The sequence below is a fragment of the Phoca vitulina genome, unplaced genomic scaffold (assembly GCF_004348235.1).
Source record: "Phoca vitulina isolate PV1807 unplaced genomic scaffold, GSC_HSeal_1.0 scaffold15, whole genome shotgun sequence".
Classification (NCBI taxonomy): Eukaryota; Metazoa; Chordata; class Mammalia; order Carnivora; family Phocidae; genus Phoca; species Phoca vitulina.
Genome location: NW_022589718.1, coordinates 25,064,627 through 25,081,312, shown reverse-complemented (window position 1 = coordinate 25,081,312; position 16,686 = coordinate 25,064,627). Strand labels below are relative to the sequence as shown.

At 40.1% G+C, this 16,686-nt stretch overlaps 1 pseudogene; it reads right to left on the bottom strand.

Moving 5' to 3' along the window:
- Positions 1–1,273: 1,273 nt before the first annotated feature.
- LOC116637949 lies at positions 1,274–1,928 on the bottom strand (annotated as a pseudogene).
- Positions 1,929–16,686: the final 14,758 nt, after the last annotated feature.

Below are 16,686 nucleotides of genomic sequence, written 5' to 3'. Positions count from 1 at the left end.
CAGCAGCGTGTGTGGGTCGGGAAGGGGTGGGCAGCCTGGAGGAGGTAGACCAGCTCGGAGGACCCGCTGCAGTCTGGGCGAAGGGAAACAGCCCCCCATCCCAGGCAGAGAGGGCGGAGAAGATGGGAGAGACAGTCAGGAAGTAGCCTCCTCTACACTCTTTAAGTGTGAGACGAGAAAGAATGGGAGTCTTGGATGCTTTTTTTTTTTTTTTTAGGATGGATAGCATTTCTTTTTATTCTTGGTTCCATATTTAAAAAATAACATTGTCTGCGTTTTGAATTAAGTGGAAGGGTTCAGAAAGGTCACTTTTTCTGCCTTATAATCGCAAAAACAAACCAACTTTTAGTCTGCAAGTTTTAGATACAATAATAGCCCTGATATCACCATGACATAACTGAAAACAATTCTGCCAGATTACAGATAGAGAGGAAAGGAAAAACTAGGACTATCAGAAAGCAGCAATATTAGAAATAACAGGTAACTTTGGGAAGTTATCAGCTACGAGTTTTAAAACCACAGAACTTCGGATATAAGGAAGGCGTGCATGCGTGGCGGACAGACAAAGTGAAGAAAAGCCGCTAGCAATGCAGAGTGGCAAGTCGACCCATTCCCTGAGTGAACTAAAAGGTCTAACAGCCATATATTTTAATGAAGTTACTCAAGATTCCCCCTTTCTTAAAGCAGTCCAGGAATCAGATGGGGGAAGATGGGCTAACATCATCTTTATCAAATATCTGCAAAGGTTACAAAGATAGCCAGGAAAGCCTCTGCGTGGTGAATGGAAGAGATAGCACAGAAACGAGTATTTGATTCTCCTAATATTTAGATCTTGAATTAGGTTAGATCTTGACCTGCTTCTAGCCAGTTGATCTCTGTGCAATATGTTTTTGATTCTTCTATAACGTTCTTCGTGCATTCCTCTAGATTTCACATACACTTGATTTCTTTAAAGATCACTGCTTTTCCTCTGGAATAAGCCAATGTGGATAAGGGAGACAAAAAGGGAATTAATAAATGTTAAGATAGCATGGTTTTAAGGTTTTGATACATAACTTGAAGAAATTTTCACAGAGCACACTGCTCTCAAGTTAGGGTTAGAGTGAAACATTCCATTTGGATAATGCAGAGGATGACATTCTTCCAGGGAAAAATGAGAACATTAAGCTTCCCTCTACTAGGCATCTTCCTTCAGGCACTGAGACTGCAGCCATCCAATAAACGGGGATGGGCAGAAAGAAGAGACTTCAAAAGTCACAGATACACTTTGATAGCTAATTTTTGGCAAGTCTGGCAATGAGAGCTTTCCATTCTCCTCTTTTCTTTGTGATGTATGTAGGAGTGAGTAGCTGCAATAGTGATTCTGGCTGTTGCCTAAAGAAGTTCTGACACAAGGCCTCAGGGTTACAAATCACATACATCCGACAGTCATAGCTGTTTTGTTGAGCAGGGGCTTTCTCTTCCACAAAGGCCAGTTTGTCTCCTTTTCTGCCTGAGAAAGCTTCCAGTTTCTCCGCTACCTGCTTTGCACGGACTGAGTTGCTTCTGCTATGGGAATCATAGTGAAATCAACAAACTCCAATGGGTTCCCCCAGCTGCCTCGTTGGAATTATCACTGATGGCTAAAAATACAACTCTCTTGTTGGGGAGGTCCAGGGGTTCAAGGAACATGGCAATCTCTGCTCAGTTGCTAGTGCACTTGATGAACTGACTAACTTCGGGGCTGATGAAGCAGACATGGTCAGAACAGTCATGAAACTGACTGTTGGCAAAGTACTCAAAGGCAAATCCAATGATATGGTCATTGAGCCAGCTTGGAGGATCCAACAGTGAGACATCTGATTGCCGCAGTAGACTGTCCATATAACTCAAGACTACGGGGTCCATCTTGTACTGACCAGGGTTGATTAGAAATTCCAGAAGCTGCCTCGGGCCTCACCACCCTAACCAGCCTTCAGGCACCTCTGTATTGGCTGGAAAGCGAGAGCTACAGTCCTCAGACGCTTTTTAGTTATCTGATCTGGACAGAGGCTGAGAGACAGGAGACCTGGGAGGTGGGGCAGGCGTTGAACGTGGTAAGTCTGAGGTGGAGCTTATACACGGATGCATCTGACGCTCAAGCAAAAGAGGTATGAGCTGGACATGTAGGTATGAGAGTCATCACCACGGAATTGATGTGTAAGCTATGCATGTGTATGAAAGTGACTCTAAGAACATATAAATGAGAATAGCATCTGGGCAGCGTTGCACCTAAGGAGTGAGAAGCTGGAACCCACCAAGGAACCCATAAAGGAACAGCCAGAGAGAAGAGTGGAAAACCAAAAGAATGTGACGTCATATAATAAAGCCAAGCATAAATACAGATTTAGGAAGCAGTGGGTGTTCAGTAGGTCTAAATGTTCCAGAGAAGTCATATAAACCAAGGACTGGAGAACATACATTTTTTTTGGCAACGTGGAGGTCCCAAGAGGCCTCAGCAAGAGTAACTTCAAAGGGAAGGAGAGCCAAAGCCGGGGACTGCGGTGTGCACGAGAGAGTGGGAAAAGCAAAGTACACTTCAGAAAGGGTTTGCCAGGAAAGCAGAAGGTAGAAAGATGCCAGAAAAGAATACAAGTTTGCAGGAGAGGTTTTTGCGATGTTTACCCAGAACTCCGGCACATAAGCAAACACAACATGGTGCAATCACAGAAGTAAATTATGTTGAAATTGACTTCTGACTTAAAATTGAGAGGCTGAAAGTCAATGCCGGTCAAGGCCCTCACTCCTTTGAGGTCATCAATCAGAAATATTGGACGACTCATTCGTCTTCCGGGGACCCTTACGAAAAGAGCCTCCGTCATTCACCTCCAGACCTCTTGCTCATCCACTGGAACTTGGTTGGTTGATTTTTCACCAAGGGTGCCTGAGTGGGTTTCCTACTCTCCGTGTTGTAAGTGAGAAGTCCATGTCAGCTTATATCTCTGGAGAGAGGACAGTCCAGCAAACAGGCACCTGATGTGTACTTGATGTGGTATGAAATCAATCTGATGACAGCAAGACTGAGAAACACAGGACTTCTGATCATCTATGTTTCAGGAAGCAACACAGAGAAAATCTCTGCCCAGTGGAGAAGAACATTTTAGGTGATCCTGAACCTAAGTCTGTTGTGGGATTGTGGAAGATGACAGGGACGAAGCAGCACCAAGCCCTGTCTATGGCTGGCATTACTTTAAGTACCTAAATCTATAGTTCTAGTCACAAGACAACATCTAGCAAATGTTACAGTATGCATTTCCTTAAATTAATTTACATAAACATATTCTACATTACTATGCCTATTCTGCATTATAGCTATAGCTTGGGGTAATTTTTTTGTTCAAAGAATAGTATTATTTGGTCTCCCGGAACACTACAGAACAAGGTATCATAATGATATAATTTTTTCCTACATTTCAAAGAAATGCAATTATTTACTTACACATATATTCACTAAGTTTCACATCAGGAGTATAAACTTATGAAGTCATAAAGTAGTACAAAGTGCTAAGCATTCTATCATTTAATAAAAATTCCTAAAGTTATTTTCACAGTGTTTTAGAGTACTCTAAGGGCGAATCAACAGTGAAACATTTGGGAGTCTCTTTCCCCTCAAATCCTAACATAAAATGTGGTGTTTCTGTTAGAAAGACTGCCAAAACAGACTGCAACCCCACACTTAGACATAAATGAACTTCTATCTTCCAGTCATAAACAAAACGGAAAGCACCGAGCAAATGATCCCTCCCAAAGCAGGTTTTAGTCATTCTTTCCCATAAAGCAACACACATACATTATATATCACAGGGCCCAGTCTCAGCTGGGGTTTGGAATTTCCTTTCTTGGTTCTATCTATTGGAGGGAAGAAAAATAACCCCTTCAGTGTTGGAACACACCGTCAAGCTATTCTAAATCACTGTGGGCTAGAAATCTCTCGGGTTTTCTCCTCATGATTCAAAAACCAGTGCAGATATTAAGACAAGGCTGAAAATCATGTTGACAAGTAAATTAGGAAAAAAGAAAATGTTAATAAAGAGCAAGCTGAGTGAGAGTCTCTGTGGCCAGGAGGTTGTGATGTCCTCCTTGGCCTGGAGGTCAGAGGCGGGCATCCCAAAATCTAGTGTGCTACACACTAGCTGTTTGACTCTGGGTCGCTCTCTGAGCTTCAGTCTCTCACATATAAAATGAAGGGATTTGACCACAGGATTGCTAAGAACCCTTCCCCTTAACTTGGAAAGTCACTGACTCTTTCTTTTTTTTTCCATCAGGAAATACATGTCTTAAACGTGTCTCTACATAACAAGGCACAGAGCAGACTCAAAAATACATGTGAACTAATGAACTAGTTTGGCCACTGAGAACAAGAAGATCTTTAGCAATTATTTGAGAAATTGTAGTTTATGAGATCTCCTTTGAGTAGGAAGAGAGAATGCTACACAGTAGCAAGCAGCTGGACTAAAAATATTTCTGGTTCCTGTCCCGTGACTCCAGCCCTGTTACATTTGCATGGCTCAAAAATCAAAATCTTTCAGAAACCTGAAGAATCCTTTTATTCTTCATGTCTACAGGATCCCCATGCCCAGAATGCAAAATCTGAACCACCTGGGGAATGCATTTTACAGAAAAAAAATTGCAGAAGTACAATTCCTAACAGAGAACTTCAGTGTACCTTCTGAACAAAGAAATAACCTATGCAGGTGATTTTCATTTCAGATAGGAAATGGAATAATAGAAAATAAAGTTATATTTAAACAGCTAACGTTGAGCAGAAAATAAAAGCATAGAACGTGCTGTAGACTGTGTAAAGAACTAAACACCTTTATTACTTATTTTTATCTTTGTGGAGCTCAATTTCGTCATTATTAAACCTTTAACCTTGGACAAGTTAATTTTCTATTTTTGGCTTTCTCATCTAGAACTAAGTGAAGTTTGAGGTGGGGGAAATCGGTCCGCATAAATTCTAGAGTCACCTCAAGCTCCTATGATTCTAAATGATACTACTTTTCTAGTTACAGAGGTCACAGAGTTCATATCACAAATTTGTTTTAACATGGGTGAACCTCGAGGACATTATACTAAGCACAAGCCTGTCACCAAAGGACAAATAACTGTATGATTCCTCTCATATGAAGCATCTAAAATCATAGAAACAAAAAGTAGAAAAGTGATTACCAAGGCTGGTGGAAAAAGGGAGGAGAATTAGTGCTTAGTGGATACAGAGTTTCAGTTTTGCAAGATGAGAATGTTCTAGAGATCAGTTGCACAGCAATGCACATATACTTAATATTACTGAATTGTACACTTAAAACTGGTTAAGATGGCAAATGTAATGTTATGGATTTTGTTTTTTACCACAATAAAATATAATTTTGTCTTAGTTTGACAAGAAAGAGGAAATTTAAAGCCACCCCAAATTCAACGAAAATTTCTCTCAACCAGCTTGTCTACCAGATATGTTTACTATTTATTTTTCAACAGTTAGTGAGTGCCCACCCTGTGGTGCTGTCTGCTGGGGACAAAATAATGGACATGACAGAGACCCAGCTCTCCCGGGGAAGGGAAGTAGCAATTACATCAAAGGGAAGTAAGTTCTACAGAAGGGGACACACAGAGAGTAATGGAAGCGTAGAGAAGGAGCAAGCAAGCCAGGGTAGGGATGAGGAAAAGCTTCCCAGCTGAGATGTAAAGGATGAGAAGATATCAAGGGAAAAAAGAAGGCAACAACCTTCTAGTCAGCGGGCACAGATGTCGAAGTCTCATCAATGTCAAGAACAGTGCTGGAGACGGGGGGGAAGAGAGGTCCCAGAGAGGAGGTGCGGAAGGCACCAGGGGCGGGGTTACCAAGGGCTCTGGACCCCGTGTTCATGAGCCCGGACATTTCCTAAAGGTTCCACTCGTTGGAGAGTGTCAAGTGTGGAACGGACAAGATTAGATTTGAATTTTGAAAGACCTCTCTGGCTCTGATGCAGAGAATGGGTTGTAAGGGTTATGCCTGGTGGCCGGAGCCCATTAGGGGGCTGTTGAGCAAGCATGGTGACAAAGGTCATGCTGCATTTGTAGTTTGGGACTCAAGTTTTCTCACTTAATATCCCATAATTAGCATTTTCCCATTTCAATAAAAAAATCTGTGGTAATCCTTTCTGATGGCGGCATGGAAATTCCATGATTGGTCTAACTACTCTTCTATATTTGAATAGCTGTTTCCAAGCTTTCGTTATTCTAAAGCAAGTGGGATGATTATTTTGGTACAAGATCCTTATCTACATTTTTAAAATATTTTCATCAAGGGGTGCCTGGGTGGCTCAGTCAGTTGAGCATCTGGCTCTCGATTTTGGCTCAGGTCATGATCTCAGGGTCCTGGGATCGAGCCCCGCATCGGGCTCCCTGCTCATCGGGGAGCCTGCTTCTCTCTCTCCCTCTGCCCCACCCCTTACTTGTGTGCATGTGTGTGCGCATGCACGCACGTGTGCTCTCTCTCTCTCAAATAAATAAATAGATCTTTAAAAAAAATCTTCATTAATGTTAAGATGATACTAATCTCTTGCAGCAGATGGCAGAAAAGATGTAAAAGAAATGACTATAATCCAGGCATGCAAGGCAATGTTACAAAAAGGGTGTGTATGTGTGTGTGTGTGTGTGTGTCTGTGTGTTTGTGTGTGCGTGCACGTGTGTGTGCGCGTGGGCATATACACAGTTTTACTTTATCTTAAAAAGACCATTCTGGATTCCAGATCTTCCAGAGAAGGTATAATCTAACATTCCCTGTGTTGCACAAGACAGGGGAGGCTGTGGGTTTGAGCTCCACAGTACATTGCTCTATCCGGGCAAAAGGTCAAGTGCTGCAGAAGGCCAAAGCTAAAAATAAAGTGTGGCACTGGGAACATTAAGGAGTTGTTTGGAACATTAAGGGGGAAGTGAGTCACACTAAATTAGCACTTCGGTATCCTCCCAAGACACTGTGTAACCTACTCAGCCAGGGAAGGTAGACTGATTCTTACATGAAAGTAATTTTATTTTCTTTTTATTTATTTTTTGAAAGTCGTGTTAATAATAATTCTAATAATTTTATTAACAACCGCAGAGTGGTTTCGTTCCTGTAGCACTTTTGTTCCCAAAGCCAAGTTCTCATGGACCATCTACGGATCAAGCTGCCCCATGTCCATTAACACAGGTCTCCAGAGAGGCAGAGCACAACAAAGGTGAGGAATCTGAGTCTCCCTGCAAGTTGATCAGTGGCTAGTGGATTAGAATAGCATAGCAATGTGGAGGGTCTGTACAGCATGGATGTGGAGAGGATTTTGTGCACGGACCCTTCATCACTGCAATCCTGGAAATTTCTCAGGAGATTCAAATAATTACTGCTGATTGGACTGCTTATAAGATTGCATCTCTTCAGGAAATCATCAAAAGATTCCTCCTCCAGGGGCGCTTGCGTGGCTCAGTTGGTTAAGCGTCTGCCTTTGTCTCAGGTCCTGATCTCAGGGTCCTGGGATTGAGCCCACATCCGGCTCCCTGCTCAGTGGGGAGCCTGCTTCTCCCTCTCCCACTCCATCATTGTGCTCGTTCTCTCTCTCTCTCAAATAAATAAATAATCTAAAAAAATAATAAAAATAAAATTTTATAAAATTATATCATTCATAAAATGATAAAAGAATATATAAAAACAAATGCTTCACACTTAGATCAAGTATCTTTTCTAATTAGATAACTTAATCTATAGGTTCATTCTCAGTCTTCATTTAACTCAGCTTATTCATCCCTTTGAACTAAAAACCAAAGCGAATTAGGTTGATTTAGTATTTTGCTTACACTGTGTCCCCACCTTGCCTAGATACACTGGAATTTCTAAGAATCCAGGAAATGCTCTGCAGAGACTCATAGCAAAAGAAGCAGAAAAGCAGAAAGTTTTGATAAACTGCAAACTGGATAATTGAGTCAGGGAATCATTTACATGAGTGACAACTATGGTAGCTGATGAATCTTGAAATTAATAAAAACAACTTTAAAAATAAGAGCCCTAACCAAGCAAAGCCCATAGAACCTACCGGCCTTTGTCTTCAAGTTGGTTTTAAAAAATGCAATTCAAATGTTAAGTATTTACTAAACGCCAACTAGCGTTTCCCAGTGGGGATTACACAGATTAGTAAAACAAAGGCCCTAACTTCAAGAACTAGTGTCCAGTAGGGAAAATAGACATGCCGATACAGGTCAAATGAGACAATATCATTTACAAACATTCAATTGATGTTTTTTTAAAGATTTTATTTATTTATTTGACAGAGAGAGAGACAGCGAGAGAGGGAACACAAGCAGGGGGAGTGGGAGAGGGAGAAGCAGGCCTCCCGCTGACCTAATGAACAAATCGGTGCATGCGTTTAATTAGTATGTGCACGCAAACTCAGAATGCCCAAGAGCTAATATTGGAATTTATAGGGTTAATTGTTTTACAGGAGGCGTTTGTCTTGGACATGCATGGTTTTATAGGTTATATTCTCCTTTCACATTAATAACCCAAATAATACAATTCAAGGGATCAAGTCAGTGGGAATCTATTCATAGATATCTGTAGTGGAATATAAGTCACATTTTAGCCAATCTATTGTTCTTTTTATTAAAAACAGGTTCCTGGATCTCACACCATGGAAAAACACAGAAGATGAAAGAACAATACTCTGGCCAGAATTTAAGGAAATTCTTAACAAATTAGGTTTTCATGTGAAGGAAATGGGGTTTGAAAACTTTGGCAATGGTAACTTTCATCTCAAGTAAATTTCACTTACCACAGAACAAATACTGATCCATACCTCTTGGAACTGCAAAGAAAAGGTGTGATATTATTATCCATGAAAACACATCTCTGTATCTTGAATTTGCTGGGCTTTGAATTTCAAGCCAGATGGGTAGTGATAGGGAGGGTCTAGGGGTAGGGGGCTTCCCACCCTCTGCTCTCATCCCTTGTTCCCTTCTCATTTTGGACTCCAGTGCCCAGCATGGGACCTGGCATATGATGGACACTCATTTATTAATGCTCGTTTCTTAAAAAAAATTATTTTTAAAAATTTTATATTTTAATCCTTTTTTTTTTTCAGTAAATGTGTGTTGAACAGAAGAGTCCTAGCCCTACTTTGTAATTTTCCCTCAGCTTTTGCCTCTGTCAGCCATGCCCCAGCCCCTGTGTTAGACTCGGCTTTGAATTATGGTCAGCTATGGAATAGGTCCAACTTGGCCATCATGAAGGCCATTTGTTGGGGGCCTATTAATTGCTGCACAGTGTACTAGGCTCTTTATCCAAAATAACATTTACTTTCTCTTTTTTTCTTCTTTAGAGAGAGGAAGAGGAGAGGAGGGGCCGTGGGAGAGGGAGAGAGAGAACTCAAGCAGACTCCACGCTGAGTGCAGAGCCCCATGTGGGGCTTGATCCCATGACCCTGAGATCATGACCTGAGCCGAAACCAAGAGTTGGACGCCTAACCAACTGAGCCACCCAGGTGTCCCTCATTTACTTCTTAACAACCCTGTGAGGGAGGTATTACGTTCTCCATTTTATAAGAATCTGAGACTCAGAGAGAAAATTAGAAGAACTTACAAATTGCAGAGTTAGGATATAGATTTGGAGCGTACTCGGTGCTGAACTCCAGAGCCTGTGCTGTTGAGCCGTCATATTTGTGCTGCTTCACTGTGTTCTTCATGTCCGATCTTCACCTCAAGTTGCAAATGAAGCATATCTATTGGATATCAGGAAGGGCAGAAGGAACCGGTTAATAAGCCAAAGGTCCATGGTCATTCTCTGAGGGCAAAGCATCGGCCATTAGATGATGCATTTCTCCATAATTACATGTGTAGGGGTATACGTGGTGTGCATAGAGTGATAATATTTTTTTTTAACTCAAAATCAGGACACGTGGGCTGGTATAGAATTTTTAGAGAACTGTTCATTTTAAAAATGAAAAGAATGGACATATCTATTATGTATGTGTATATGTACACACACATATATATAAATAAATATATTTTTTATATAAATAAAAAAATTTGCCATTGCCAGATGTCTGGTAGAAGTTGAGAAAATTTTTGAAGCTGAGTCTAGGCTTAACAAAAAGAACACTGTGATTAATAGTGTTGTTTGGTTTAGACCCACGGGGGAAATGGGTGGCCCAAGTCTCTCACATTTGCCATCTTGAGATAACGTACTTACAGTTTCATAAAACTTATATATGAAATTGCATGAATCACTTCTACTAATGCAGGTATGATGAGAATGGAACAGGTGTTCTCAAACGATATGTGACTCTTAAAAACTTGGGGATTGAGGATCACAATGGGTCATCAAAAACCACAAAAGTTTCAGGTAAGAACTCCACAGATGAAGAAAGCCACCTATGTTTATACTTTGACATTGTAAAGTATGTGCATATAACAATAGTCACCTTTCTTCCTAGAACAAAACCAGAGCGTCCAGGGTGAATACTGGAAAGAGAATCTTCTGGTTGAGTCAGAGTCAGCTAGACTAGAAAATCCCCCCTCTGTTCCCCTGAGATGCACTTTTGCCCTGGAACCTCATTAATTCTTGCTGCCACCACCACACCAGCAGAAGGACTGCTCCCGCAGTGGTGGCCTCATGGTCCTCCTATGATTGTGGCACCACCAAGACCAAAGAGGCTGTCCAGGGAGACCTCCCCAAAGGCCAGTGGATTAAAACTGGAAATTAAAAGAGATGCCATTATTTGCGTATGCCTTAGCAGATAGGGCTTCTCCCAGGAGGGCACAGGCCCCATTCGTCTCCACATGGAGTGTTGGGAAAATGGAGAAGCCTCTCCTGCCACTGTTCTGACTTCTAGCCTGCCTCCGATGAGGGCGAAGATTAGCTTCATCTACACTGTTTGGAGGTGTCTTCGCTGACAGCTAAACCAACTGAGAGCACCTGCGTTTCCTGACGTGCCACAAACCAGGATTCTTCCACGATGACATGCGTTTTCCCTTCTGGATTGATACGGGGAGTGGCCTTGCCAGGGTAATCACATCTCAACCTAGTAATGCAACAGCCACCAAATACACATGACAGCAGGTAAGGGTTCGTTGTGACCAGGGGATCATTTACAAATTGCAGGTAGCCTAGAAACTAGGAAAGATACCAGTAGCTTTGATTTATATATAAAATAATTCTCAGGACGTAGGTAAAATAAGAAGGAATAGCAACATTCTCTGACTCAAGAAGTAATCTTCTAATTTTTACTTATACCTTGCATTGAATTTAAATGGAATCTTTGAATGATTTTTCATTGATCTTTCTTGGGTTGAAGAAAGGGTGACCACCTATCCCAGTTTTTTGTCCAAGACTGAGGAGTTCCTAGGACTCAGGGCTTCCTGTGCTAAAAGCAACGGTTCTGGGTAAGCCAGGATGGTTTTCACCCTAGTTACAGACCCGAATGAGAACCTAATTTAACTGTGAACTCTCTTTCCAGGAAGATCCACACGCACTTGATATTTTGCATACAATTTCATGAATTGAAACTTGAAATACATTTGTGAGTCCCAGATGTTCATGGACCCTGGGTTAAAAAATTCTGACCCAAATGAATACATTTTGGATTTTTTATGTAAGCTTATTTAAATCTTTATTTCCTGAAGTAAAATGATACTTTATGCCAAGAGTCAAGCCTAATTACCTTTTGGAGATTTTATGTAATTGAAAACATTTACTCTTGAAGTATAGTTGACATACAATAGTAAATTAGTTTCAAGTGTACAACGTAGTGATTGAACAATTCTATACCTTATTGCTCACCATGATAAGTGTAGTTACCATCAGTCACCATACAACATTATTACAATGTTATTGACTATATTCCTTATGCTGTACTTTTTATCTTAATGACTTATTTATTTCATGACTGGAAGTTCGTACCTCTTAATTCCTTTCACCTATTTTGCCCATCCCCCCCACTCCCTTCCTTTCTGGCAACCACCAGTTCATTCTCTGTATTTAAGAGTCTGTTTGTTTATTCTCCTGTTTTGTTTTTTAGATTCCACATATAAGTGAAATCATATGATATTTGTCTTTCTCTGTCTCTGTCTTAGTTTAATACTTTCTAGGTCGATCCATGTTGTTGCAAATGGCAAGATTTCATTCTTTTTTATGGCTGAGTAATATTCCATTGTGTATATATGCATATATGCAATACACACACACTACCTCTTCTTTATCCATTCATCTATGAATGGACACTTGGGTTGCTTCCTTATCTTGGCCATTGTACATAATGCTGCAATAAACATAGGGGTGCATATATCTTTTTTAATCAGTGTTTTCAATTTCCTTGGGTAAAAACCCAGTAGTGGAATTACTGGATCGTATAATATCTCTATTTTTAATTTTTTGAGGACCTTCATACTGTTTCCACAGTGGTTGCACCAATTTCATTTCCACCAGTAGCACACAAGGTTTCCCTTTTCTCCACATTCTTGCCAACACTTGTTACTTTTTGTCTTATTGATACTAGCCATTCTGACTGGGGTGTGATTATATCTTATTGTGGTTTTGATTTGCGTTTTCCTAATGATTAGTGATGTTGACCGTCTTCTCATGTGTCTGTTGGCCGTCTGTATGTCTTCATCGGAAAAATGTCTATTCTGGTCCTCTGCCCATTTTTAATAAAATTATTATTTTTTTGGTGTTGTAAAGTTCTTTATATATTTTTAATATTAACCCCTTATTGGATATATCCAATATTTGCAAATTATCTTCTCCCATTCACTAGGTTGCCTTTTCATTTTGTTCAGGGTTTCCTTCACTGTGCTAAAGCTTTTTATTTTGGTGTAGTCCCAATAGTTTATTTTTGCCTTTGTTTCCCTTGCCTGAGGAGACAAATCCATAAATAAGTTGCTTAGGCCAATGCACAAGAGTTTCATGGTTTCAGGTCTCACAGTTAGGTCTTTACTCCATTTAGTGTTTATTTTTGTATATGGTGAGAAAAGGTTTTTTTGCATGTAGCTGTCCAGTTTTCCCAGCACCATTTATTGAAAAGATTGTCTTTTTCCTGTTGTATATTCTTGCCTTCTTTGCCATAGATTAATTGACCACATATACATGGGTTCATTTCTGGGCTCTCTATTCTGTTCTCTTGACCTATGTGTCTATTTTTGTGCCAATACCATACTGTTTTGCTTACAATAGCTTTATAGCATATCTTGAAATCTGGAATTGTGGTACCTCCATCTTTGTTTTCTTTCTCAAGGTTTCTTGGCTATCTGGGGTCTTTTGTGGTTCCATATACATTTTAGGATTGTTTGTTCTAGTTCCATGAAAAATACTACTGATATTTTGATAGGGATTGCATTGAATCTGTAGATTGATTTGGGTAGTATGGACATTTTAACAATATGAATTTTTGCAATCCACAAGCATGGTATATCTTTCTATTTGTTCGTGTCGTCATCATTTCTTTCATCAGTGTTTTATAGTTTTCAAGGTACAGGTCTTTTGTCTCCTTGTTTAAACTCATTCCCAAGTATTTCATTCTTTTTGGTGCAATTATAAATGGGATTATTTTGTTAATTTCTCTTTCTGCTACTTTGTTGTTAGTGTATAGAATTGCATTTCTGTACATTAATTTTGTATCTTACAACTGTAATCAAGATTTACTTTGGTGTTTTTCCTTTTCAGTAATATCTGGAAGCCGTGTCAGAAAAATATAAAGAATAGAGGAAGAACAAGAAGATTTACTTGATGCAGAGAAGTAGCTGAAAGGCAGGTTCAGAGGGGGATTCAGTAACATGAGAGAATTTGAAAAATATGATCCAGAAAAAATAGGCAAGGTAAGTGTATTTTAAGAATCATACCAGGCCCAAGGCACCTGGGTAGCTCAGTTGGTTAAGCATCCGACTCTTGATTTTGGCTCAGGTTGTGATCTCACTCAGAGTGGTGGGATTAAGCTCCACGTTGAGCTCAGTGCAGAGTCTGCTTGGGATTCTCTCCCTCTCCCTCTGCCCCTCGCCACCCCTTGCATGCACCTACTCTCTCTCTCAAAAAAAGAATCATACTAGGCCCTCATTTAATTATTTTACACTTAAAGATTTTTCAAAATAAAAAATAATACATATTCATTATATAAAAATTAGGATCTACAGAAAAATATACCCAAGAAAATGTAAATCACTGAATAATCACTTGGAGATCATCACTATGATCATGTTGATATATTTCTATCTAGTCTTTTAAAAATTAAATAAAAAATTGGGGTCATCCTCAATTATTTTTATTTTGTGTACATAACTGTAATTATATCGTGAATGTTCCAACAAATCATTAGAACTTTAACATGAATTTTGATGTCTGCTTAAGATTTTATCAAAAAATATACCATAATTTAACCACTCCCAAAAGGAAAAATTTCATTTTTTCGACTTTACTCTCAACATTCTCCACTCCATACTTCACTTCCTGTCACCAAACACATATGGGTTTTTCCCACACCAAGCAATTCTCCAGTTCTCTGTAGGCACCACCAACTGGGTGTCCTACCATTTAATTCAATTTTCCTGCCTGGAGTTAACATCGGGGTCTCACAGGTTAAGGCGTCAGTCCCACAAGACTCACCCCCCCAACTCCAGACGCCAACCACAGGTTATCACCTCTTCTTTCTGATCAACCAACTATAACTCATAGGTTTTCGTGACCCCTCCTTGGGTTCAGTAATTTGCTAGAATGGCTCACAGACCTCGGGAAAACAGTTTACTTACCAGATTGCTGGTTTATTATAAAAGGATACAATGTAGGAACAGGCAGATGGAAGAAATGCATAAGACAAGGGATGGGGAGAAAGGATGCAGAGCTTCCATGCTTTGTCTGGGCATGCCACCCTCCCAGCACCTCCACAGGTCTACCCACTCAGAGGCTCTCCAAAACCCATACTTTAGGAATTTTTATGGAGGCTTCATCATATGGGCATGATAGATTAACTCAATCTCCAGGCCCTAGCCCAAGATGGGAAGGGGGGCTGAACATTCCAAGCTTCTAACCATGGCTTGGTCTCTCTGGTGACCAGCCCCCCATCCTGAAGCTGTCCAGGAGCCCACCAAGATTTGCCTCATTAGAAGAGGAGACACTGTATCACCCAGAAAACTTTAAGGGATTTTGGAGCTCTATGTCAGGAACTGGAGTCAAAGACCCAATATTAGAACAGAAGATTCTCCTAGAACCTTTATCACTTAGGAAATTCTAAAGTTTTAGGAGCTCTGGTCAGGAGCCAGGGTTAAAGACTAAAATATATATTTCTTATTATATCACAATATCACAATTCCCCAATCAGTGTTGGGCATGTAAGTTGTTACCAGTTATTCCCTATGATATTTGTTACATTTAATACTTTAAGGAACATATCTCAATTTTTGTGCACTTATTTTCCTAGGGCAAAAAAATTTTTTTAAATATCTTCAAGGATATTGCTTTCAAGAAATTTATACCAATTCACATTCTTACTAACACTGTATATGTACACAGCATTAGTTTTCACTCTGACCTACATTGGGTGTATTAGTTATCTATTGCGGGCTAACAAAGTGGCCCTTAAAATTTGTCAGCTGAAAACAATAAGCATTTATTTTCTCACAGTTTCTGTTGATCAGGGATCTGAGCTGGGTGTTCCTGGCTCAGGGGCTCTTATGAGATTGCAGTTCAGCTGTTGGCCAGGACTGATGAATCAAGGCTCAACTTGGGGAGGATCCACTTCCAAGTTCACTCACTGGCTGGTGGCCAGACACATTTGTTCCTTGTCACGTGGGCCACTTTATAGGGCAGTTCACAACACAGCAAGCAGCCGGCTTCCCTCAGAGCAAGTAAGCAAGAGAAAGAAAGTGCCCAAGAAGGAAGCCTCAGTCTTTTTATAACCTCATTTTCTTTAAAAGTTTAGGCTCCATGCCCAACATGGAGCTCAGTGCAGGGCTTGAACTCACAACCCCGAAATCAAGACATGATATGAGATCAAGAGTCAGATGCTTAACCGACTGAGCCACCCATGTGCCCCTATAACTACATTTTGAAAGTAATGTCCCATCATGTTGCCATATTCTGTTTGTTAGAGCAAGTTACTAGGTCCAGGCCACACTCAAGGGGAGGGCGTCATTCAAGGGCATACACACCAAGATCTAGAGACTGCCCTATCACAGTATATTGCCTTTCATAGTATTTTCATTTTAAGATAAAGCTTGGCCAAAAATAACCACTCAATTTTATTTTGCTGTGTTTACATTTATATTACTTGTATAGTTAAACATGTGTTTATTTACTAAGTTAATATTTTATCCAGTAAGCTAATATGTATTGAGCATTTACTATGAGCCAGACACCGAGCTAAGCATTTTCTCATGTAGTCTTCCCAACAATTCAGTAAGGCAGGTGCTATTATTAACCTCATTTTACAGATGAGGAAACTGAGGCACAGAGAGATTGAAGTTATAAAAGGTTATATAACTGGTAAGCAAGGGAGCTCCACAGACCATGCTCTTAACCACAATCTTATCTTATACGCCTCTCATGCCCATGTTATGTATTTGTACTTTAAGCATATGTATATATCCCTAAACAATATATAAGACACTGTTTTAAAATTACACACAACTGATGTTATGCCTACAAATATTTTTGCAATATTCTTTTTTTCACTGAACACCAGC